General features: G+C 42.7%; 1 pseudogene; it reads right to left on the bottom strand.

The window, feature by feature from the left end:
* Positions 1–257: 257 nt before the first annotated feature.
* Positions 258–26715, bottom strand: part of LOC116641971 — a 115193-nt pseudogene continuing 88735 nt past the window's right edge.

The following is a 26715-nucleotide window of genomic DNA, read 5'->3' as shown; positions in this document are numbered from 1 at the left end:
GCCTTCAATAGACTCTAGAGTTCCAAAATAGCTACATCGGAGGACTCTGCCAGTGCAATTGCTGTCTCTGTGGGGATATAAATTCCTGGTGCTTTCTAGTCGGCCATCTTCCCCGAATGTTTGTTAAGAGGTTTAAACTTGTATGAGGTATTGAATTTTATCAAATGCCTTTTCTGCATCTATTGATGATCTTGATATGTCTTTTTCTTATATATTATGTGATAAACCACATTCCACAATTTTAAGCCAACTTTGCATTTCTGAGATAAACCCTACTTGATCAAGTTATCAGTTTTGTTTTTTTTCTGCAAAAAGCTTTATTGTTTCCATTTGGTCCATGGCTTGGGAGAGGGCTCCAGAGTAGTTAAAAAGCTGCCTAGTGGCTGTAGGGAGAGGCTCAGGCACAAGACCTGACACCAGGGGGATGCCAGAGAGGCCCCTCAAAGGCTGCTGGGCTTCAGAGGCTCCTAGTCATGCTGGAGGGTGAGCCTTTTGAAGAAATACTTCCTCAGTCAGCCTGCAGAGGTTAGTCAGGTGGTCGCCCATCTTCTTGATGAGTTTCACCTCCTCATCTAGGAATTCGTTCTCCAGGAAGTCACAGACATGGGAGTCTGCACAGCCAGAACCAGGGCATGCAGATACAAAAGAGCCTGGTTCAGATTCTTCTCCTGAACCAGGGCAGCTTCTGTGGCATCTAGGGTTTTACCCCATTCATCTTGGGATGGCTTCTGCACATCCTGGAAGAGGGTGGGGCAGCTTGCTGAGCTGGTTTTGAATCTTTAAGAGACACTCAGCACCCTAGCACTTCTCCTCAGCCAACTCGTGGAAGAAGTGGCCCATGCCCTCCAGAGCCACATTGTCATGGTCGAAATAGAAGCCCAGGGAGAGGTAGGTATAGGAGGCTTGCCTGTGCATGTTGACCAGGTAGTTGATGGCAGCCTCTACCTTGGTGGAATAATTCTGATGAATCTGGGTTGATTGGTAATAAGGAGCTAAGCTCAAAATAGGGTGTTGGCTGGTCCTGGAGGCAGAAGGTGGCCAAAAAATGGATCCAAAGGTTGCAACTGGAAACAAGGTTGGAGGGTGGTTGGAGGTTGGTAGAAGGGGCATCCCTGGGTCTGTTCTGTCCAAACACTGTTGAAGCAACAGACAGATCTGTGGGACTGTGGTGTGTACTGCCAAGCTATCAGTTTTTAAGTGCTATATTCAAGTTCCTAAAATTTGCATAGGATTTTGAATTTATGTTTGTGAGTGAGCTTATCTTATAAGTCCTTTGGGTTTGGTATCAAAGTTTTACCACCTTCATGAAGCAAGCTCTTCTTACATGCTCTGGAGAGGTAGTGTAATTGCAGAGATCTGTCATCTGATTCTGTCATCTGATCTGTCACCTGACTAAAACCATCTGGGCCTGGTGCTTTCTATGTAGGAAGATTTTAACTTCTTATTCAATTTCTTTGATTGTTACGAGAAAAATTTGGCCATCAATCTTTGGTAAGCTTTTCATATTGAGTGTAACATACATAAAAAATGTCTAGTTCATGTTACAACTTGATGAATTTTTGTGGTAAACACATCCATGTAACATTCATCCAGATCAGTCCCACCACAGCCACTCATGTGGGTGTTTTATCAAATGCTTGTCTACGCCTATTGAAATGGTTCCATATTCTCTTTTATTCTGTTAATGTGGTGAAATAATATAAGTGATTTTAAAATGATTGGTTAACTTTGCATTTCATAAACCCAATTTGGACATTCTATTACCCTTCAGACATATTGCTGGATTTTTTTTCCATTATCAAAATGTCCTTTTCAGGTTTGGGAATCAAGATTATGGTAGCTTCATAAAACAAGGTGCTGCATCTATGTATCAGTTTGCTTTCAACTGCAAGGAATTGATGATCATCAGTTTAGTAGTGTCTTAATAATGTGACATAATTATTTCTCATTAGAAGGAATAGGAAGGAAGATGGTTCCAGGGCTGATTCAGAGGCTCATCATTGTTATCTAGGACTCAGGCTCTTTCCATCTTTCCTCTCTGCCACCCACATCCTGTTGACTTTTTGTCTTCAGCCTTGTTGCCTCATGGTTGCAAGATGGCTGTCAAAGCTCCAGGCTTTGTTTTCCCATACTATCTCCCCACATTATCACGTTCAAAGTCAAAGAGCAAGTGGAAAACTTGGGAGGTGAGATAGATAGATAGATAGATAGATAGATAGATAGATAGATGATAGATAATCTTGGCCTCTCTTTTCTTTTCATCATAGAGGAAAAATGTCTTCCCTTAAAATCCACAGAAAATTTCTCCTAATGTCTTAATGGCCAGAAGGACTAGGTCATATGCCCATACATGAACCAAGCACTACAAAAGGAATTGGGCTCCAAAGTCTGCTTGGAACAGTTATGATCCCTCCACCCTCTGTCGCCAACCCTCCCTGCTCCACATTAGGGTTGGCCACTGTTGTCTAAACACCCATGAGATTTGTTGGACATGAAAAGGAGAAATGTCTATTGACTGACGTTATTTGCCACACTTGTATCCAGATATTTAGTAGGTTGGTAACTGTCCATAAGGGAGAACTGGCCCATGTTTCAAGACCTGATTTGTGCCTGTGAACTGGGCTCCTGAAAATGACCTGAGTTCTCAGAAGTGAAGGCACATGATACTATTTAGTGCTATTAGCAGTATAGAAGTTAAACCTGTCCTGTATAAAAAAACAAATAACAGAGGATTCTGTCCCTAAGCTGAAGCAAGCTGTCAAACAACATTTTTTTTTAGAATGTCCTACATGTCTTCATCATGGGTTTTGAATTGAGTTCACAGCTGGTGTTAAATCTTAAAAGGGTTAGCTCTATTTTTCACATATTTGTTAACAAGGCTTAGGTGGGAAGCTGGAGACCACAAGTAACTAGATGTCCATGAAGACCTATTAATGCAGAGAGCACAATTTTTTTTTAAAGATTTTATTTATTTATTTGAGAGAGAGAATGAGAGAGAGAGCATGAGAGGGGGGAGAGTCAGAGGGAGAAGCAGACTCCCTGCCAAGCAGGGAGCCCGATGCCTTGGTCCCATGGCCCTGGCAGCACCACAGGAGGGCAGGTGGAAACACATAAGGCCTCTTGGGACCTGGCTGGGAGTTGGCATATCATCACTTCTGCCTTATTCTCTTGGCCACACTAGAGGCAAGGGGCAGGGAAATACCCCCCACCATTTTAGTGGGGGAACTTCAAGTTGTAGGTGAGGTCATGGATGTACCTTCTTGCTACTGAGAGGGAGGTAGTATGATGGATTGGATAGTTCCAATGACAGAAGTGCTAGTCAGCAGAAGAGAGGAATAGTCACCTGTTTATACACAAGTTGGGAAGGATGTTAACAAATATTGTTGAGCTGTAATGGAGTTCTAGGGGTTCTGTGTTCCAGTCACTCATCCGTTGCTCCTCATCACTTCTATTTGGAGATGTTTGACACCAATGGTGGACACTAATGGAGTAAGGGAATGGGTACACAGGGGAAGTAGTGCAGCTCAGTGGTTAAAGATGCTGGCTTCAGGTCAGAGGGGCTTAGTTTTGGCATCCAGGCTTTGCAGCCTCTACTGGATGACTTCAGGAGTTTCAATTTCCCCAAGGCTCAGTTTTCCCAGTTTGACCTGAGAGGGAGCTGGGTGTGGCATGTAGAAATGGTCCAGTTAATGATTTACAGCCACTGTTGCTTCCGTGAGGTCCCTCCGGAGAGCTCCAGGGCCCATGGTGGACATGAGCCCTGGATGCAGCAATAGTGATTCCGTAACCCAAACCAAGTCCATCTGCCCGATGTGCAACAATGCCAATCACTGAGACGTCAGGTTTGCAGCAAGGAAAGAGTTTATTTGAGAGGCAGCTAAATGAGGAGACAGGAGGCAAGCTTCGAGTCTGCCTCCCTGAAGGGGGAGAGAGTCCATTTTTTTATGATCATTGGCATTGAACTTACATTCATAAGATGGAACATGCACATTGAGCAAACATGTATGTAACATACATCCCGTATTCACCTGGGGAGGAGACAACATCAGAACGAGGCAAAATTCAGCCCTTGATGTCAGCAGGTTATCTTAGGACAAGGAGAAGGGGCCATGGGCAAGCTCTGAGAGCCTGTATAAACTGGATAGGGTCTTGGGCTTGTTATCTCAGGTAAGGGTAAGGAATGCAGGTTCTTGCTTATTCCTAGGCTGGAATCATATCAGTTGACCTTGAGTCCAGGCTTCTGCAGACACAGCAAGTGTGCTTGTTAGTGGGGTCCAAAAAGAACAAGAGCTGATTAGGGAGACACAGTTGTCTGAAAAATAAGCTTTAATATTTCTGCTAGTGAACCTCATTAATCCTATGGGGCACAGTTTTGCTTCCACATTGGGCTCTGGCTGGGTCAGCCTCTGTTGTCCACTGTTGCATAGGACCACCAGAATAATCTCCTGGTTCTGCTTCCCTCCTCTGACAATTCCAATCAAGAGCCCATGATGGACCTTATTGCTTATTATATCAGGTCCAGATTTTTCATTCAGTTTGACCTCTGTGCATAAGCAATGTTGATAATGTCCTGAAGAGAATGTGCATATAAAGAAATGAGGCCCTTTTGCTCTTCAAAAAATCAATACATCATACAGAATGCCTTAGGTAGATTGGTAACAATATAATGAAGTTGATAGTTTGCATATGTACTTTGATTTATAATGTTGACCACATGTATTGCGATTGATTATGAAACAGAGCTGGCAAGGAGTGGGACAGAGAACTTTAGACTGGCTGCCACCCTTTGTAGCACTTCCTACAGGTGAGGCTTTGCAGCACCCTATGGGTGCCTGAGCAGTTCCCTTAGCCCCTGTCCTTCCTAGGTCTTTGACTCTGCTGCACAAACATGGCTTCACACTTGCGCAGATCCTGGTTCTCATGTAAACAAGGCTGTGGGCCGGAAAGGTGGGGACTGTCCATTTTTATATTTGGTTACAAAATAGATGTTGATGGCTTCAAAATGCTAAGTGTCCAGCACCAAAGGCCAAGGGCATCAGCCTTCTCCATGTCTCAAGTCAGGTGGTGGTTAGCTGGTTTTGCTCTCCTCTCCTTTCCCCTCCCCTCCTCTCCTTTAAAATAGCTTTATTGAGATACAATTTACACACCATACAATTCACTTATTTACAATTCAATTATTTTTTGGTATATTACATTATTTTAAAAAGTTACTAAAATATATATAACATAAAATTTTCCATTTTGGGGCACCTGGGTGGCTCAGTCAGTTGAGTGTCTGCCTTCGGCTCGGGTAATGATCCCAGGGTCCTGGGACTGAGTCCCACGTGGGGCTCCCTGCTCAGTGGGAAGCCTGCTTCTCCCTCTCCTTCTGCTGCTCTCTTCTTTCTCTGTCAAATAAATACATATTTTAAAAAAATTTACCATTTTAACCATTTTAAGTGTACAATTCAGCATTAATCACATTCACAGTTCTACACCATTGCTACAATTCTTTCATCATCCCAAACAGAAACTCTGTAACCACTCAGCAGTGACTCTCCACTCTCCTCCCCCAGCCCCTGGCAACTTGTCCTCTACTTTCTATCTCTACAAACCTGCCTACTCCAGATCCATGGTATAAGTGGAGTCTATAAGATATTAGTCCCTTTGTGTCTGGTTTCTTTCACTTAGCATAGTGTTTTTGAGGTACATACATGTTGTAGGTTGGATCAGAACCTTGTTCCTTTTTGTGGCTTAATAATATTACATTGCATGTAAATACCACATTTTGTTCTATTGATGGGGTGTTTTCATTTTTCAGTTATTGTAAATAATGCTGCTATAAACATGAAGGTACAAATATCTGCTTGAATCCAGGTTTTCAGTTCTTTTCCACATACACTTACAAGTGGAATTCCTAGATTACAGGGAATCCACATGCATTTACAAGTGGAATTCCTGGATTACATATTTTTGATTTTTTTTTTTTTTTAAAGATTTTATTTATTTATTTGAGACAGAGAGAATGAGAGAGAGAGAGCACATGAGAGGGGGGAGGGTCAGAGGGAGAAGCAGGCTCCCTGCCGAGCAGGGAGCCCGATGCGGGACTCGATCCAGGGACTCCAGGATCATGACCTGAGCCGAAGGCAGTCGCTTAACCAACTGAGCCACCCAGGCGCCCTACATATTTTTGATTTTTTGAGGAACTGCCAGACTGTTTTCCACAGCAGCTGCACCATCTTACATTCCCACCAGCAATGCACAAAGGTCTTAGTTTCCCCATGTTCTCACTGACACTTGTTATTTTCTGTTTCTTTAAATTAATTATTTAATAATAGCCATCCCAATGGGTATGAAGTGATATCTCATTGTGGTTTTGATTTCCATTTCTCTAATGATTAGCATTGTTGAGCATCGTTTCATCTTTTCTGTTTATTGACTCTGTGTAATTTCTTCAGAACAATGTCTATTCGAGTCCTTTGTTCATTAATTTTTTTTTTTTTCCTGGGGCACCTGGGTGGCTCAGTAGGTTGAGCATCTAACTCTTGATCTTGGCTCAGGTCATAGATCTCAGAGTCCTGAGATCCAGCCCCACCTCTGGCTCTGTGCTCAGCGCAGAGTCTGCTTGAGATTCTATCTCTCTTCCTCTCCCTCTGCCCCTCCTCCACTCATGCTCTCTCCTGTGCTCTCTCTCTAAAATGAATAAGTAAAATCTTAAAAAATTTTTTTTCTTGTTGAGTTATAGGAGTTCTTTTTATATTTTGGATATTAATCTCTTGTCAGGCATGTAATTTGCAAATATTTCTCCCATTCTGTGAGTTGTCCTTTTATTTTGTTGATTGGGCCCTTTGATGCACAAAAGCTTTTATTTTTTATTAAGTCCAACCTAGCTATTTGTTGTTCTTAGCATTGCTTGTGTTTTTGATGTCATATCTAAGAAATTGTCATGAAATCCATGTGATGATTTTTCCTTATGTTTTCTTCTAAGGATTTTATAGCTTTAGGCTTTGCATTTGGGTCCAGAATCCATTTTGAGTTATTTTCTGTAGATGTGTGAGGTAAGGGTCCCACTTCATTCTGCATGTGGATACCACTGTTCACCTTTGACAGGAAGGAAGGAAGAAGATGTGGGGAATCATATGCTCTGGGGCTTAGTGAATCTTTGTGTAGTTTTTCTATTCAATCAGGGCTTGGCTAGCACCTTGTTTGACTCCATTGTGTGGTCATGTGTCCAAAACTATTCTAAGGTTTTGTCACCCACATGTTCTCTGTCTCTACTCAAGTTACCTCCCAGACTCCAGGGCTCATGGCTGTGGGAAGGGGTAAAGTCCCGGCTACCAACATGCTTGTCCTTAAAAATGTATTGATGGTGAAACAGAGAGAACTAATCAGTGGCTTCCAGGGGCGGGGGCTGGGGTTGGGGCTGACCCCAAAATGGCTGCATGAGGGAGTTTTTTGGGTGATGGGACTATTCTAAGTCTTGACTGTTGAGGTGGTCCCATGACTGTGTACAGTTGCCCAAACTCATAGAATTGTAATCCAGAACAATGACTTTTACTGTCTGTTAGTATAAAACATGGACATTAAAGAGTGAACAATGTGCTCTTGAGAGGCAGCAGAGCAAGGGTGAGGACAGCCTCTGGAGGCAGACTGTCTGGGTTCAAGTCCAGGCTTCCGCACCTCCCAGCTTTGTGACTTTGGCAACCACGGAGTGCTTAGGTCTCCCTTTCTGTAAGAGGAGAGTGGTGGTCATTATTGCATGGAGCCGGAATGAGGATTGAATTTATGTGGCCATGCAGACCTCGTGGGACAGGTTGGTGTGCCATGTAAGGGGTCGCTGTCGTCACAGGCATCTTCAGGCCCGGGGGGGGGGGGTGTGTGTGTCCGTGGTGGTGGGGGAAGAAGCTGATGGGGTGAAAGTTTCTGGTCCTTGTGAAGTACTCTGTTGTCACTTGGTTTTATTCGTTCACGTCACACTGTAGTGCTACAGCCACGTTGGAGTGGGATGCTCTGTGTTGCCCGTGGCATCTCGCGTGGCCTGGGCACGTGACCTGAGGAAGCAGCTGGGCAGGGCTGGGCTGTCCCTCCTGAGCCCCAGTGGTGGCAGGTGGCTTCGGATGACTGCAGCCCTGACCCCCAGCCCTTGGGGGCCTCAGCCCCATGGCCCCAGTTAGGTGGGACTGTTTCTGGATGTCAGTGCTGCTTTCTTTATAGTGTAACCTCTTTAGCTGGTCATTGGTCCCAAGGAAGAGAGAACGAGGCAAAGGAGGTGAGAGTGGTCACCTCAACTTGGAAAAACTTTCCTCTGCTTTCTGTTATTCCAGGGGCTTCTCCGTCCAAGGAAAGAAAATACAATGTGTTCTGGCCAGAGAGGAGCTGTTCCTTATGGGTCTTCCTGGTTAAGGGACAGGGAGCCAGACCCACCCCCCCACCACCTGTGAGTGTGACTGCGGTGTTCTTTCCAGTTGCCTCTTCTCAGATTGACCCCCACCACCACCACATGGTTGGGCCCAGGCCTCTCTGGGTCCTTCCAGGCACTCTCGCCCCCATCCGCCTGTATTTTGGGATGCAGCTCCCCACCCTCTGTTGCATCTACCAACGCATTTCCATCTGCTTTCTGTCTCCCAGAAATTGATTGAAATCTCGTGCCTGCTTGCTGATGGTCTGCTTCCAATTCTTTTTGTGGTAACAGGTTTATTCCCTTTTAAATTTATTTTCTGGCTTGGAAGGGAGGAGAAACAAGCTTGTGTGGTAAGTCTGGGGCCAGAGTAGTCCACTTTTAGAAGGCAAATACACATGGGAGTCAGGAAGCTGGGCAGTCATGACATCGTAGCATGAATGGCGCTGCTCAGAGTGTCCTTGAGAGTGCATTTTGGAGCGTGGAGAGCTAGAGAGGGCCAGTTGTGTCAGAACAGGAAGGCAGGAGCCAGTGTGAGGGCAGTGAGGAGAACACTGGGAACACTGGGAGGTGGGGGTGGTGCCCAGTGCAGGAGCAGCAGATGAGACCTCGGATTACCTTGTAAATGAGACTTGGAACTTGCTTCGTTCTCTGTGGGACCTTTGGGGGCAGCTCTGCGGTGGGGCTGTTGAGACGGTGTTCGGGGGTGTTCTAGGGGAACTTTTGGCCAGGTATCAAGGCATTTTCTTTTTCTCCTTGCCAGGCCCCCAGCTGATGCATAAATCGATTCTATGAGATGAAAAATAAAACGTTTAGAACTCTAACAAGCAAATGTCAGCCAGTAAAGTTTTCACCCAAGCCCTTTATTCAAGAAAGCAAAAGGTAACACAGCTCTCAAGCTAGATTCTCACAGGGAGGTCCTTTGCAAAAGCCATGGGCAAACATTTGGGAGCCTCAGTGAGGCCTTCTGTGCTGTCCTGGAGCAGGAATGAGGGCAGAGGGAGTGAGGAGGGATGGAGGAGAAAGGCTGTTCCGGCAGTCCCTGGGCTGGAACGAGCAGTGCCCTCTGCTGGGAGGGGTGGCCAGGTCACCAGGCAGGATGTCCCTCCTTCTGGTCTGCGTGACTGGGGCTGGTCACCAACACCCCAGGGGGTACTACCAGACAGAAGGAGCCCAGGGCACCACCCTGACCCCACCCTCGGGGCTCCCCAGGCCACACTGTGGCCTAGGCCTAGGCACTCACCTCCAGCAACACGGAGTTGCCCCCTCTTTCGAGAGGAGCTGCCTCTGCTGGACCTCAGACAGCCTTGACGCCCTGCAGGGGGTGGATTTCATGTAACGTGAATTATAACTCAATAAAAACTTGTTTCAGAAAAATATTTTTCCAACATCAGCTGTGAGATGTCTGTCGCATGAACTTGTGTTAGAATCCAGTGCCCCTCCCCCGGCAAGACTTCTGTAGGCACAGCTGCGGACAAAGGCGCGCCCCGCGCCCAGCTGCGTGCGGGCCTGTCTGCAGGCGTCGTTTCTGCCCACGGCCCAAGCTCACCTTCCCTCCGGAGCCAAGTGTGAATCTTGGGACCACTTTGCTCAGCCAGGCCTGCTGGGTGGGGGTGACGGAGAGGATGAGATGGACAGGCAGCAGCAGGAAAGCTCAAGGCCCGGCAAGGGTGTTGATTTTGAAGGCCCGGTGGTCTTGTCCTCTAGTAAATGAGGTCTAGCAAAGGCCTGGCCTGTGAGATCAGCAGCTCGTCCTCTGTGCGGGACAGTGGGGGGCAGTGGGTGTTGGGTGGAGCCAGGAGGGTGCAGCGGAGAAGAGACTCACTATGGGCAGAGATGAACAAAGCCATTCCAGGGGCCCAGTCTGGCCACAGCCACTATGTCCTGGGAGAACAGGGCTGGTGAGATCTAGGTGGGGCATTAGCACCCCAGAGTGGCCTGAAGTTGAGGATAGAACTTCTACTCAAAGGAGAGTGGAAATGCTGGAGGGGGACCAGGAGGGAGCCTGGGTTGGATGGGCTGCCTCCATGGAGAGGAGGGGAAGGGGAGTGCTGCAAATTTGGGGACATGCTCTGTGGTAGTCTGCAACACTGGGGTCCCTGATGAACCAAGCCTGCTGGTATACATGGCCTGTGTAGTCCCCTGCCCTATGACTTGCTTTAACCAATAAACTGCCAAGGAAATGACACTGCCAGTTCCGGGTCTAAGCTGCATGGAGGCCTGGCTGACTCTGCTTTTGTGCTCGGGAGCCCTGAGACCAGCGGAGGAAGGAGATCCAGCTGTCTCAACATCCAGCAGAGTCTGGTTCCCAGCTGGTCTTTCAGCTGAGGGTGGCCATGAAAGTGACCACTGGTGAGGCCCAACAGGCCTGCCCCGTGGGAAGTCAGAGTGCCTGGCTAGATAAGATTTTATAAACACATGCCTCCCCGGATGAGACCAGTCGAAAAACAAAGAAGGAGTGTCTGGATAACTGGGCCTCCTTCAGAGTTTCTGGGCTGAAAATAGCTGGATCCTCCTTGCGGCTCATGCACTCATGCAGGGAGTAAATGCTTGACTTAGGAGAAACATTTATCTTTGGAGGTCACACACTCCACGCACTCCCTGTCTGCATGCCCGTCACGAGCACAGCTTGTTCTAGTCCCACGATACTCCCTATGTCCCTGTCTTGATTATTACAGCTTCACATTCCTTCTTGTTTTTCTTCTTCCCTCGTTGTATGGATAACATTCACAATACAGGTGGAGACAGTCTGCCTTGGGACCTGTCACCACTAGGGCATCTGGTCCCCAGGCCCTCTCCTCTCTCCTTCTAAGTTGTCTGGAGTGATCTTTTCATTTGCAGCCTCGGGGTTTGCTGGCCAAACCCGATACTGCCCAGCTCAGCTTGCAGAATCCTGAGCAATTACACCACTCCTTGAAGTCACTGAGTTTTGGGCTTGCTAGAACTGCCCCTTCTAGGTCTGCCCCTCTGACTCCTGATTGGTGGGCAGAGGCCGCTCATCTTCCTTCCTCCTGCTCTGGATGGGACTGGCCCAGGCCCTGGGAAGGGGTGATGCCTCAGGTAGAGAGACTCAGTGAGAGGTCACCAGGCAGGGTGCCTGTGGAAGCTACTTGAGCTCAAACTGCATCTCTGGGATGAGGCTGCTGTGCCCATGATGTCCAGGGCAGGGGCAGCTCCCAACTGGTACTAATCTGCCAAGGCCAGGTGACCCCTTGAAGATCAGCTGACTTTTCTCACAGATTGTGGTTCAAGCTACAGAGTCATCCAAAGTCATCCAAAGTGCAGGGCAAATGTTACCTGTCCTAAGGTATGTGTCACCCTGTTCCTCACTGAATCAGCATCAAGCCCAGTCAATGGCTCAAGGACCATTGACATGGATGAGTGGGCCAGTGGGGGCCTTCTCCAGTGGCTTCAATGGCTGGATCCCTCCTTAGCTCTTCCACAGGCCCTGAGCTAACCAGGCTGCGTGTATTGGGAGGCCAGGACCAGATCTTGAATTATTTCCTACTGCGGGGTCTGGAAGGGCGCCTTGCACACAGGAGGTGAGCTTGTTGCATGAAGGAAGTGCAGCTGGGAAGAGCAGGTGCTGGGCAGGAAATGGGGAGCCCCGAGTCTCTGCAGGAAACAGGACGGTGGATGCTTCTCCTGGAGCAGGGACAGCTTGAGTGCAGGCAGGATGAGAGCTGTCTTTATCTCCTTCTGCAGGCACAGACAGTCCCATGTTTGTTTTGTGTCGATAATTCTGAGTTATTTAAAATTTAGCTATTATGACAGAAGGACACTCAAAATCTCACCTGTCAATGTCTTTCTGTAGGTTCTCTTCCAACAATGGAGCAGGGAGGGAGGAGGAGAGGATTGTGTGGACAGATCCGTGATGACCTCGTGCCAGAAGAAGGGCTTTATGGGGTGTGGAGACCACACTGCCGAGTTCATTCTACTCCAAGTTCACAGCATTTTGTCATCGGTGGTCCTTGACCTCCACCTGCTCTGCCTCCCCCTTCACTGGCCCCAGCTCCACCTCCCACACACTTCCACTCTGGTGAAAACTTGTGGGGTGTGCAAGGCTGTTTCGTGCATTTCTATTGTGCACGTGTGGAAGTGTGCTCTCCATCTTCCATTTCTTACCTTTGCTCTTGACACAATGTTCTTCAGGCCTACCCGTGGTACTTCTGTGCATCTGGCCTTGCTTTGTACAGCTGTTTTTAGGTGCATTAAAGACGTTCAGTTAATCCTTCCCCCTGATGATGACTCACTGATTGTCCTGAATTCTATCATGATGCCTCAAGGAACATGCCTCATGTGTTTCCTCAAGGATACCAGGAGCGGAGTCTGGGTCATTGCCACCTTTCCTTCCACCCCCAGACTTAACACTCAATATTTCATATTTTTTGATACCCGTATGGGTCTGTTTTCCTGCTTCTTTACATGCTTGGTATTCTTGATTGGGTGTCGTAGGTTGCAAATTTTGCCTTATTGAGTGCTAGATATTTTTGTATTTCTGTAAATGCTTTTGAGCTCTTCTCTGGATACAATTAAGTTATTCAGAAAGAGTTTGATGCATTTGGGTTTCACTTTCAAACATTGTTAGAGGGAACAAGAGTGCCTTTACTCTCGGGCTAGGGCTCCCCGTGAATGAGGCCAGGTTCTTCTGAGCACTCCGTCCAGTGCCCTGTGAATTATGAGGTTGCCAGGGTGGCTAGTGGGAGCACGCATGGCTCCTGGCCCTGTGTGAGTGCCTGCGACACCCTCTCCGTCTGGCTTTGGGTAGTTTTCCCACACACATTTACTCAGCCTCTCTCAGCTGAGGACTGGGGACTCTGCAGATCTCCACTGGCCTTCGCACTGCTCTCTCCTCCCTGAGCTTTGGTCCGCAGGCTCCCCTGCACTGCGGCTGCGCCACGCTCCCCTGGCACCGAGCTTCTTTCCTATCTCAGCCACTGTGTCTTTGCTGCTTGATGCTCAAGTTTTAAAAATAGTTATTTCATATATCTCATCCTATTTTTCCCTTGTTTCACACATGTGTGCGTGAACAACTTTTATTTTGGAACAATTTTAGATTATGGAAGAATTGCAAAGATAGTTCAGAGAGTATCTATGCCCCCCACTCAGTTATCTCTAATGTTAATATCTTAAGTTACCATGGTACATTGGTCCAAACTAAGACCATAATGTCCACTGATACATCACTATTAACAACAAAACTCCAGAAATGGAATACCCAACTAAGCCACTCGCGATTCCTGCCTCTCAGAAACTGTGTGACATATTACATGTGTGATGTTTTAAGCCATCAATGTTGGGGCAAACTCGTTACACAGCACTCGATAACCTATACATACACCTAATGCATACCCTCCTCTAAGCCTTTGCACACACTCTTCTCTCCATCTATGCTTCCTGTTCCCTTCTATTCCCATGTGCCAATTCAACCGCCATTCAAGGCTCAGCTTCCCTACAAAATGCCCCTTGATTCCCTTTGATGGAAGAATTTTTCCTTTATCTGAACCGTATAGCCCTCTCTGCATACCTTTCAAAGACACCCCTCTTCCCCCTGTATCAGCTTTCATGTGTGATTTTGCCCTCCCTACTGCTCTGTGACGCCCGTGGGCAGGATCTGGGTCAGTAACTCGAGTGTTTGTGATTCTATGGCTGACTTGTCCCCTGCAGGGTGTCATTTTATCCTCACTCACATCTGAATGTGCTTCCACACCTGGCCTCCATGGGCTCATCCAAGTCTGTACATAGTGTTGGTGCTATAGGTTGCCCGTACTATGGGTGGGAGAGGTGACATTCCACACCTGGAGTCTTTCAGGATATGGGATCGAAGAGCTTTGGGGGCAGAAGACTCTGGGAGAAACAGATCAAGTGCTTTCTCATTTGCTAGGAAAGTCCCTTGGAGTTGTTCTGATGAAGCCACAAATGTGTCTCCTGGAGCCAGCAAGCTGCCAGGGAGAGAGGAAATGAGCAGCTTTTCCACCCGAGGGTGTCCCTGCAGGAACAAAAACCAAATTCTTTGGTTTGTGGGATCTTAGACCTTTTAAGAAACTTAGCAGAAAAGCTGATCAGGGCCCCTTTGCTGTTAACAAGTTGTCCTTCACCGCATTTCAAGAACAGCTCTTGATCCCACACATTCTGTGCTGTCCATCAACATGGGGCCAAGGGTACTCTAGGGAAGCATGGGGAAGCCAGCTGGTGAGGTCACTTCGCAAATGCCCTGGTCCGACAGGGCTAGCAGCTGCTGCAGTTATGGGCATCTGCCCCAGAAGGAAGGACAGAACCTACTGGGACCAAAGGTGAGTGAGGACCACCACTTCACCGATGAATGGAGCAGTCTGGGGCCTTGCACAAGTCACTGCACTTTCCAAGATGGAAGACAGAACCACTGCAGAAGGAGACGGAGGTGACAGAGGTCAGGGCTGTCTTTCTCCTTCCTGATTTTGCACCCAGCCCCATGTCTCCACATCCTCCTCTGTCCTAACCACATGGCCCGTCCCCTTCCCAGAGGTGACCTCTGTCTGAAAAGACAACTGTCAACCCGCCTTCTCTCCAACTCCCCTTTTTGAGCAACAAAAATGAGATTATACTGTTCTGCAATTTGCCTTTTTCCACTTCACAACACACTGTCTAAATCTTTCCATGTTTGTATAAGGGTCAATCCTGTCTTTTTTTTTTTAAGGGGGGAGGGAAGGGCAGAGGGAGACACAGAGAGAATCTCAAGCAGGCTGCATGCCTGGTGCAGAGCCCAACGTGGGGCTCGATCTCATGACCCTGAGATCGTGACCTGAGTCGAAATCGAGAGTCAGACGCTTAACCCTCTGAGCCACCCAGGCACCCACCCCATCCTTTTTTAAAAAACAGCCTTACTGAAATATAACTGTCATAAAATAAGATGTACCTATTTGAGATATATGATCTCCTTTTTAAAAATAATCTCAACCATTTAAAAGTGTACGGGCATGATGCCAAAAGTACTTTGGCATTTCTGACTGTATCTAGTCCATTTATTCTTATTTTATTAACTTATTCTTTCATTTTTATTATTTCCTTCCATTTTTTTTGAATTTATCCTTTGTTCTCAACTTCCTAAGTAGGATGCTTAGCTAATACTCCCCTAAACATTCAAGGCATAAGCTTTTTCATAAGTGTCACTTTGCCTGCATGCTGCAGGACTTGCTGTGCAGTATTTTCGTTATTATTCAATGCGAAGTGATTTGTTAGGTCCGTGGTGATGTCTTCTTGCGCTGATTTATTACTTCCTTTTTCCACGAGTCATTTAGAAGATGTTTTAAAATTTTCAAACATATGGTGTTGTTTTGGATATCTTTTTTTTTTTTCAATTCATATAGCAATAAGGATGTACATTCTGAACATACAAAAATCTTCTACAAGCTAAAAAGAAATAGACTGGCAATCCAGTAGAGACATGGACAGTGGGTTTGAAGTGATGACTCCTGGAAGAGGAAGCCAGTACACATGTGGACAGGTAGTTGACTTTGTGAGTCATCAGGTAATGCAAATAAACTCTCAAGAAACACATTCATCCCATCTGATTTGCAGAAATAAGCAGTTAATACAAAGTATTGATAGGGATGTAGGCAAATGGAAGTTCTTACACGTGATTTGTTGAGGTTAGTACAAATGCTTAGAAGAGCAATTTGGCAATCTGAACTAACTCATTGACTCGTGTTATTTGAAAGTGTATTACTTAATTTCCAAACATATGGAAATTTTCTATTTATTTTTTTTTAAAGATTTTATTTATTTATTTGACAGAGAGAGACACAGCGAGAGAGGGAACACAAGCAGGGGGAGTGGGAGAGGGAGAAGCAGGCTTCCTGCTAAGCAGAGAGCCCGATGGGGGGCTCTATCCCAGGACCCTGGGATCATGACCTGAGCCGAAGGCAGACGCTTAACGACTGAGCCACCCAGGCGCCCCTTTCTATTTATTTTTAAATGATTTTTTTCTAGTTTACTTTCACAGTAGATGTACCCCGTTTGATTTCAGTCCTTTGAACTTTGTTGGGATTGAGTCCCACTTTGTGCCCCTGTATGGTTTGTTTTTATAAATGCTCTATGTGCAGTTGGAAACAATGCATACGTCACAGTTATTGAGAGTCAGGTCAAGTTTGTTTATTGTGTAGTGTCTTCTAAGTCAATACTTTTTTGGGGGGGTGCTGCTTGTTCTACCAGTTATTGAGTGAGATAAGTTAAAATCTCTCTCTATGATTATGGATTTGTCTATTCTTCAGTACCATCAATTTTTACTTTGTGTGTCTTGAGGCCATGTTATTATGTGCTGCAAGTTTAGGACTGTTGTACTTTCCATTTGGTTGGCACCTTTGATCATTCTGGAATGTCTCTCATCTGCACTACTGCTTCCGGTCTGATATTAGTACTTCTGTATCAGCTTTCTTTCTGTTAGTATTTGCCTAATGAGTTTCTTCTATCATCTCAGTTTCAACTTTTCTGCAGTCTTCTATTTTAATGTGTCCCTTGCATTTTATTCTTGCATTAATTATTTGACTAGTTTCCATCACTAAATATTTGCTGATGACTGCCATGGCAAATACGTCCTTCGGAGACTGGAGAAAGCAGGCATGCAGCTCCCTTGCTTGATGTGTGGCTGACACACAGGCATGGGACTTCTGGCCAAGGCTTGCACAACTTTAAAAAAAAAAATTTTTTTTAAAGACTTTATTTGTTTGTTTTAGAGAGAGAGAGAGAGAGCATGCGTGCACCAGCGAGCTGGGAGTGGGGAAGAGGGGCAGAGGGGGAGGGAGAAGGAGGACTTTGCCCTGAGCAGGGCTCGATTTCACAACCCTGAGATCACGACCTGAGCTGAAACCAAGAGACACTTAACCGACTGAGCCACCCAGGTGCTCCTTGCACTACTTCTATGACACAGTGTGTTGCTGTCTCTAAGTACATCACCTCTTAATGGGGAAAATATTATATACCTCAAAGTTTATGTAAGGGCTGCATTAAGTGAGAGCCTTTGTGAAAATCATTCAGCACAGTGGCTGACAATAGACTGTCAGGAAAGGATGACAGCTGTCCCTGTTGTCAACCAGTGGGTTTCCAAGCGTGGTTCCTGACCAGTAGCATCGGCATCACCTGGGAACTGTTATAGATGCACATTCTTGGGTCTACCCCAGGCCTACCGAACTATAATCTCCGGGGGTGGGGCCTGGCAATTTGAGTTTAAAAAGCCCTCTGGGTGGTTCCGAGGCATGAAAATTTGAGACCCACTGCTACAAATAATAGAAGTATAATGTTACTGACTTTGATAATACTTTCCTGTGTTGGCAGCTCTGGGGAGCAAATGGTTTGGTTAACCTAGAGCTGGGATTGGTCCAGTGATCCTGCAGATAGATGGAATGCTGGCGGAGCTGTGAAGGTCAAAGGTTTGTGCCTGACCACGAGCGCTTTGTGAAGTGACCTGTGTCAGTAGCTTGTGAAGCACTGTCATCATCACCATCATCATCATCTTCTTCACCATACCTTTCAGTACATGCTGCTTTCAATCCCTCATTCTTTTCTTCTTGCATAGTAGCCTTAAAGGTCACTGTGCTGAAGCTGATTGGGTTTTTATTGAGGCTCCTTGTTTGTCTGTTTATTTATTTAAGTGTGTGTTTGTATCAAAATGACTGTCTGTAGTCACTTGCTTTTATCCTGAAGAACTTCCTTTTGTATTTCTTGCAAGTGACTTTGCTAGCAACATATGTTTTTGCTTATCTGGAAATGTCTTTATTTCACCTGCAGTTTTGAAAGATAATTTTGCTGGATATAATAGTCTTAGTGGCTCATTTTTTCCCCTTTCTTTCAGCACCTTGAATATATTGTTCCAGTGCTTTTGGCCTCCACTCTTTCCAATGTGAAGTCTGCCTTCAATCTTACTGAGATGCCCTTGTATATGATGAGTCACTTTTCTCTCACTGCTTTAAAGTTTTTCTTTCAGCATGTTTAATATGATGTGTTTTGGTGTCACTCTCTTTGTATTTATCCTATGGAGTTATTGAGCTTCTTGAGATTAATGTTTTTCATCAGAGAAGTTTTTAGCCGTTGTTTCTTTGGATATTTTTTCTTCTCCTTCATCTCTTCCCTTTCCTTCAGGTACACCTGTTAAACACATGTTGGTGTGCTTGATGGTGTTCCACATTTCTTGAAGGCTCTCTTCATTTTTTTTCTTTTCTGATCTTTGGGTTGCATAATTCCTGTCATTTTGTAAGTTCACTCATTCTTTCTTCTGACAGTACCCATCTACACTTGAGCCCCTGTAGTAATTTCTCATTTTGGTTTGTGTACTTTTCCTACTCTAGAATTACTATTTGGTTCTTTTTTAAAAATCTGTCTATTCATATTCTCTATTTAATGAGCACTGTCACCATATCTTCCTTCATTTTTAAAGCATGATTTTCTTCAGTTCTTTAAACACATTTATAATAGCTGCTTGGAAGTATTTGTCTGTTATATTTGGTATCTGGGCCCTGTCTTAGCCAGTTCCTGTTTCTTAATTTTGCCCCCATGTAGGGACCACACTTTCCTTTTCTTTGCACATTATATTTTTGTTGTTGTTGAAAACTGGGCATTAGGTAAATGTAGCAACTTTCAACACTGATACCCCTCTACCTCTCTGGAGTTTGTTTTGTTATTGTTGTTTGTTTATTTGTTTAGTAATTCAGCTAGACTCTTTCAGTCTATCTGGAAGTCTATTTCTCCTTCAGTGTGAAGCCTTTGGTGCTGTTTCTCACAGGGCTCAGCCTTGGGCACGTGCAATCACCCTCGGATGACAGTGGTTGAGCAGATTCTCTTTGGTGATCTCTTTCCAAGCTCTGTCTGGTAACCTAGCTGGCCTACGGTTTAGCTTATTGATTTCAGAGTGCTACCAAATTGCTCTTAATTACTTGCACCCAAAATCTCCATTGTTTTCTAGAGCACCTTTAGACTTGGTGCTTGTTTCACATTCAGTCACTTCCTTTGGGAATTGATGTGAAGCTTTCTGTCCTTGTGGCTCCTCTCTCCTTCTGGGCATAATCTCTGAGTCACTATTCTGGAGGTTGGGTGAGAACCTTAGTGTCTGGTCTTCTTGGCTTACCTCTCCCAGCAGGAAACCTCTATCCTATGAGTTAGCTGCAGGGAGGGTGGTCAGGCCCCAGTATTCTAACCCTCCCACTCTGAAGTTAGGGTCTTTACCTTATGAATGAAGAATAAGTGGAGGAAGGGAGCTCTTGAACTCTCAGCCACACTCACCAGGAATTTAGCCTCCGCAACTCAGAGTCGGACGGGGTGAGATAGGCTGGTTTTCTGCCCCTCCCAGTGATACCATATTCTTTGATATGATATCATATCCATTGATTGGAAATGAAGTGATAGGGAACCCCATCTCCATGGCCACACCCTCTGGAGTGGAGCTTCCATCAAGCTGAGGTAGGGTGGGGGAGGGAGAGAGTTGGTTGTAGCTTCAGTTCCACAGGTTATGGCAATTCTCACTGAGATTTAGTAAATTTTCTTGAGCAAATATTCCGTCAGTTGCTCTATGCCCTTAGGGGAAATTTCCAGAGACTTCAAAATGGTTATTATTTAAAAAAATTAAAACTTGGTACTGTTTTCATCAATTATGGTTGTTTCACTGGGAAACAGTTCTGCAGGGCTCCTTGCACTACTATTCCAGAGGAATGTTTTTCCTTATCTTTTTACTTAATGTATCAATTTCCACTTTTAGTGCTTTTCTTATTTTGAATTTCTGTTTCTTTCAGGTGTGAACTCTGTGTAATTTTGCTAGTTCTGCCTTCCAGCCGGCTAATTTTCCTTCAGTGAAGTCTATTCTGCTATTTAACCTGTCCATTGAGTATTAAATTTCAATATTATTAGTTTCATTTTCAGAAATTCCATTCAATACTTTATTAAAACTATATGGTCAAGTTTGATCATCTGTTATTCCTTCATTTTTTATTTTTGTAAGCATATTAAGCATATTTATATTTTTGAATTTGATAATTCTTACCTCTTCAGTGTGTGCAGTGCAATTCTTTCTCCTCACTTTATTATTATTAATTTTATTTTATTTTTATTTAATTTTTTATTATGTTATGTTAGTCACCATACAGTATATCATTAGGGTTTTTTTTAATTATGTTATGTTAGTCACCATAGAGTACATCATTAGTTTTTGATGTAGTGTTCCATGATCCATTATTTGCGTATAATACCCAGTGCTCATTACAACACGGGCCCTCCTTAATATTATTATTTTTAAACCTGAAGTATAGTTGACATACAATGTAAATTAGTTTCAGGTGTACAACAAAGTGATTCCAAATTTATATACATTATGAAATGCTCACCACAAGAGTAGTTACCATCTGTCACCTTACAAAGTTATTGCAATATTATTGACTATATTCCCTATGCTGTACTTTACATCACTGTGATTTATTTATTTTATAACTGGAAGCTGGAATCTCTTAATTCCCATCACCTATTTTGCCCATCCTTCCACCCCTATCCTCTCTGGCAAACACCATTTAGTCTGTGGATTTACAAGTCTTTTATTATTTTGTTTTGTTTATTGTTTTGTTGTTAAGATTCCACATATAAGTGAAATCATATGGTATTTGTCTTTCTTAGGCTGACTTATTTCAGTTAGCAAAATACCCTCGAGGTTCATCCATGGTGTTGCAAATGGCAAGATTCTGTTTTTCTTTATGGCTGAGTAAAGTGTGTGCGTGTGTGCACATGTGGGTATACACATCTTCTTTATTCATCTACTGATGGAAACTTAGGTTGCTTTCATATCTTGGCTGTTGTAAATAATGCTGCAATGAGCATAGAGGTGAATATATCCTTTTAAATTAGTGTTTTTGTTTTCTTCAGGGAAATACCCAAAGGTGGAATTGCTGGGTTATGTGGTATTTCCATTTTGAATTTTTTGAGGAAACTTGGTACTGTTTTCCACAGTGACCACAACAATTTACATTCCCATTAAGAGGGCATGAGGGTTCCTTTTTCTGCACATCCTTGTCAACACTTGTTATTTCTTATCTTTTTTGATACTAGCCACTCTGACAGGTGTGAAGTGGTAGCTTATTATGAGTTTGATTTGCAGTTCTCTGGTGTTTAGTGATGTTGAGGATATTTTCATGTGTCTGTTTGCCATCTGTATGTCTTCTTTGGAAAAAAGTCTATTTAGGTCTTCTGCCCATTTTAAAATTGGATTATTATAATAATAATAATAATTATTTTTTGGTGTTGAGTTGTATAAGTTCTTTATATATTTTGGATATTAACCCCTTACTGAATATATCATTTGCAAATATATTTCTCCTATTCTGTAGGTTGCCTTTTCATTTTTTTTGATGGTTTCCTTTACTGTGCAAAAGCTTTTTAGTTTGATGTAGTTCCAATTGTTTATTTTTGCTTTTGTTGCTTTTGCCTGAGGAAACAGATCCAAAAAATATTGCTAAGACTGATATCCAAGAGTTTATTGCCTGTTTTCTTTTAGGTGTTTTATGGTTTCAGGTCTTATATTTAGGTCTCTAATCCATTTTGAGTTTATTTTTGTATTCAGTCTAAGAAAACAATCCAGTTTCATTCTATTGCATGCAGCTGTCCAGTTCTCTTAACCATATATTGAAGACACTGCGTCTTATCCATTGTATATTCTTGCCTCTTTTGTCATAGATTAATTGACCATATATGAATGGTTTTATTTCTGGGCTGTCTGTTCTTTTCCATTGATCTATGTGTCTATTTTGTGCCAGTATAATACTGTTTTGATATTTTGCAGTACAGTTTGAAATCTGGGATTGTGATACCTCCAGCTTTGTTTTTTTTTTTTCAAGATTGCTTTGGCTGTTTGAGGTTATTTGTACATTTATCAAATTTTAGGATTTTTTGTTCTAGTTCTGTGAAAAATGTTGGTATTTTGATAGGGATTGCATTGAATCTGTAGATTGCTTTGGGTAGTATGGACATTTTAACAATATTAATTCTTCCAGTCTATGGCATATCTTTCCATTTATTTGTGTTGTCTTCAATTTCTTTCATCAATGTCTTACAGTTTTCAGAGGACAAATCTTTCACCTTTGTAAAATTTATTGCTATGTGTTTTTTTCTTCTTGATGCAATTTTAAGTGAGATTGTTTTCTTAAATTCTTTTTTTCTGATAATTCATTGTTAATGTATAGAAATGTAATAGATTTCTGTATATTAATTTTGTATCCTGCAACTTTACTGAATTTATTAATTACTTCTAATAGGTTTTTTTTTTTTTGTGGAGTCTTTAGGGTTTTCTATATATAGTATCATGTCATCTGCAAATAGAGACAGTTTTAATTTTCCTTATCAATTTGTATACCTTTTATTTCTTTTTCTTATCTGATTACTGTGGCCAGAACTTCTAGTACTATGTTAAATAAAAGTGGCAAAAGTGGGCATCCTTGCCTTGTTCCTGGTCTTAGAGGAAATGATTTCACCTTTTCACCACTGAGTATGATGTTAGCTGTGGAGTTGTCATATACGGCCCTTATTATGTTGAGGTATATTCCCTTTATACCCACTTTCTTGAGAGTTTTTATCATTAATGAATGTTGAATTTTGTTACATGTTTTTTCTACATCTATTGAGAGGATCATATGGTTTTTATCTTTCATTTTGTTAATGTACTATATCATGTTGATTGATTTGTCCAGAATAAATCCTACTTGATGTGGTTCATGATCCTTTTTTAAAAAAGATCTTATTTTATTATTTATTTAAGAGAGAGAGAGAGCACGAGTGAAGGGAGGGGCAGAGGGAGAAGCAGACTCCCCACTGAGCAGGGAGCCTGATGCGGGGTTTGATCACAGGACCCTGAGATCATGACCCAAGCCAAAGGCAAATGCCCAGCTGACTGAGCCACCCAGGTGCCCTGGTGCACGATCCTTTTAATATATGAATTCATTTTGCTAAGATTTTGTTGAGAATCTTTACATCTATGTTACTAGGGGATATTGGCCTATAATTTTTTTTTTTTTTTGGTAGTGTCTTTTTCTGGTTTTAGTGTCAGGGTAATGCTGGCCTCATAAAATGAGTTTGGAAGTGTTCCTTCCTCTTCAATTTTTTTGGAATAGTTTTACAAGAATAGGTATTAATTCTTTAAATGTTTGGTAGATTTCACCTGTGAAGCCTTCTGGTCCTGGACTTTGTTTGTTGGGAGTTTTTTGATCACTGATTTAATTCCATTACTAGTAATCAGTCTGTTCGGATTTTCTATTTCTTCCTAATTTGGTTTTGGAAGGTTTATGTTTCTAGGAATTTATCTATTTTTCTAAGTTGTCCAATTTTTTAATGTATAATTTTTCTTAATAGTCTCTTGTAATTGTTTGTATTCCTGTGGTGTCTGTTGTATCTTCTCTTTCATTTCTGATTTTATTTATTTGAGTCATCTTTTTTTTTTTTTTTCTTTGTTCAATCTGGATAAAAGTTTATCAATTGTGTTTATCTTTTCAAAGAACCACTTCTTAGTTTCACTGATTGTCTCTATCATTTTTTTCTTCCCCTTTGTTTCATTTATTTCCACACTGGCCTTTATTATTTTCTTCCTTCTCCCAACTTTGAGTTTTGTTTGTTCTTCTTTTCCTAGTTCCTTTAGGCATAAGGTTAGATTGTTTATTTCGGATTTTTTTGTTTTGTTTTGTTTTTCTTGATGTAGGCCTGTATCATTATAAAGTTCCCTCTTAGAACTGCTCTTGCTGAATCCTCATATTTTGAGATGTTGTGTTTCATTTTCATTAGTGTGCAGGTATTTTTTCGTTTCCTCTTTGATTTCTTCATTTACCTATTGGTTGTTTAGTATCCTGTTGTTTAGCCTCCCAATGTTTCTGTTTTTTTCCAGCTTTTTTCTGCTTGTAATTGATTTCTAGATTCATACCATCATAGCCAGAAAAGATCATGCTTGGTATGATTTCAATCTTTTTGAATTTATTGCGACTTATTTTGTGGCCTAACATGTGATGTATCCTGGAGACTATTTCATGTGCATTTGAAAAGCAAGTGTATTCTGCTGTTTTTGGATGGACTGTTCTGTATGTATTTGTTAAGTCCATCTGGTCTAATGTGCCATTCAAAGCCACTGTTTTTTTTTCCCTGTAGAGATGATTTATCCATTGATGGTGGTGGAGCATTAAATTCCCCTACTATTATTGTATTACTGTCAATTTCTCCCTTTATGTCTATTAATATTTGTTTCATTTATTTAGGTGCTCCTATGTTGGGTGCATAGATATTTATAATTTTTATAGTCTCTTGTTGGATTGATCCCTTTATCATTATGTAATGCCCTTCATTGTCTCATTACAGTCTTTTTTTAAAGTCTATTTTGTCTGATATAAGTATTGCTACCTTTTTCTCTATTTCCATATACATAGAATATTTTTTCTATCCCTTCACTTTCAGTCTGTGTGTGTCTGAGATGAATCTCTGGTAGTCAGCATATATATGGCTCTTGTGTTTTTTATCCATTCAGTTACTCTATGTCTTTTGAGTGGAGCATTCAGGTCATTTATATTTAAAATAATTATTGATAGGTATGTACTTATTCCCAATTCGTTATTTGTTTTCTGGTTATTTTTGTAGTTTTTTTAAATTTAAATTCAACTAGCTAACATATAGTACATCATTAGTTTTTGATGTACTGTTGAATGATTCATTAGTTGCGTATAAGACCCAGTACTCATCAAATCACGTGCCTTCCTTAATGCCCATCACCCAGTTATCCCATCCCCCCCCATACCTTCCTTTCTGCAACCCTCAGTTTTTTCCCGGAGTCAAGAGTCTCTCATGGTTTGTCCCCCTCTCTGATTTCTAGTAGTTTCTTTCTGTTCCTTTTTTTTCTCTTGCTCTCTTCTCTTATGATTTGATTATCTTCTTTAGTGTTGTGCTCATATTCCTTTCTCTCTTTTTCTTGTGTATTTATTATAAGTTTTGGTTTGTGGTTACCATGAATTTCATATATAACACCTTATGTATATAGTAGTCCTTTTAATTTGATGGTTGGAACACATTTTAAAAGTACTACATTTTTACTTCCCTTACCCATGTTTTATGTATTTGATGTTATATTTTACATCTTTTTATTTTGTGTATCCTTAACTAATTTCTATAAATACAGTTGATTTTACTATTTTTATTTTCTAACCTTCCTACTGGCTTTATGTGACTTTTACTATGTGTTTGCCTTTTTTTTTTTTTTTTTTAGTGATAGATATCTTTTGTGTGTGTGTGTGTGTGGTTTTTAAAAATTTTTTTATTGTTATGTTAATCACCATACATTACATCATTAGTTTTAGATGTAGTGTTCCATGATTCATTGTTTGTGCATAACACCCAGTGGTCCATGCAGAACGTGCCCTCCTTAATACCCATCACGAGGCTAACCTATCCTCCCACCCCCCTCCCCTCTAGAACCCTCAGTTTGTTTTTCAGAGTCCATTGTCTCTCATGGTTTGTCTCCCCCTCCAATTCTCCCCCTTCATTCTTCCCCTCCTGCTATCTTCTTCTTTTTTTTTTCTTAACATATATTGCATTATTTGTTTCAGAGGTACACATCTGAGATTCAACAGTCATGCACAATTCACAGCACTTACCAGAGCATATACCCTCCCCAGTGTCTATCACCCAGTCACCCCATCCCTCCCACCCACCCCCAATCCAGCAACCCTCAGTTTGTTACCTGAGATTAAGAATTCCTCATATCAGTGAGGTCATATGATACATGTCTTTCTCTGTTTGACTTATTTCGCTCAGCATAATACCCTCCAGTTCCATCCATGTCATTGCAAATGGCAAGATCTCATTCCTTTTGATGGCTGCATAATATTCCATTGTATATATATACACCACATCTTCTTTATCCATTCATCTGTCAATGGACATCTTGGCTCTTTCCACAGTTTGGCTATTGTGGACATTGCTGCTATAAACATCAGGGTGCATGTACCCTTTTGGTTCCCTACATTTGTATCTTTGGGGTAAATACCCAGTAGTGCAATTGTTGGATCGTACGGTAGCTCTATTTTCAACTTTTTGAGGAACCTCCATACTGTTTTCCAGAGTGGCTGCACCAGTTTGCATTCCCACCAACAGTGTAGGAGGGTTCCCCTTTCTCCGCATCCCCGCCAACATCTGTCGTTTCCCGCCTTGTTAATTTTAGCCATTCTGACTGGTGTGAGGTGGTATCTCATTGAGGTTTTGATTTGGATTTCCCTGATGCCAAGCGATGTTGAGCACTTTTTCATGTGTCTGTTGGCCATTTGGACGTCTTCTTTGGAAAAATGTCTGTTCATGTCTTCTGCCCATTT

This window comes from Phoca vitulina, unplaced genomic scaffold, assembly GCF_004348235.1.
Source record: "Phoca vitulina isolate PV1807 unplaced genomic scaffold, GSC_HSeal_1.0 scaffold22, whole genome shotgun sequence".
Classification (NCBI taxonomy): Eukaryota; Metazoa; Chordata; class Mammalia; order Carnivora; family Phocidae; genus Phoca; species Phoca vitulina.
This window is presented reverse-complemented; position numbering and strand designations above follow the sequence as displayed.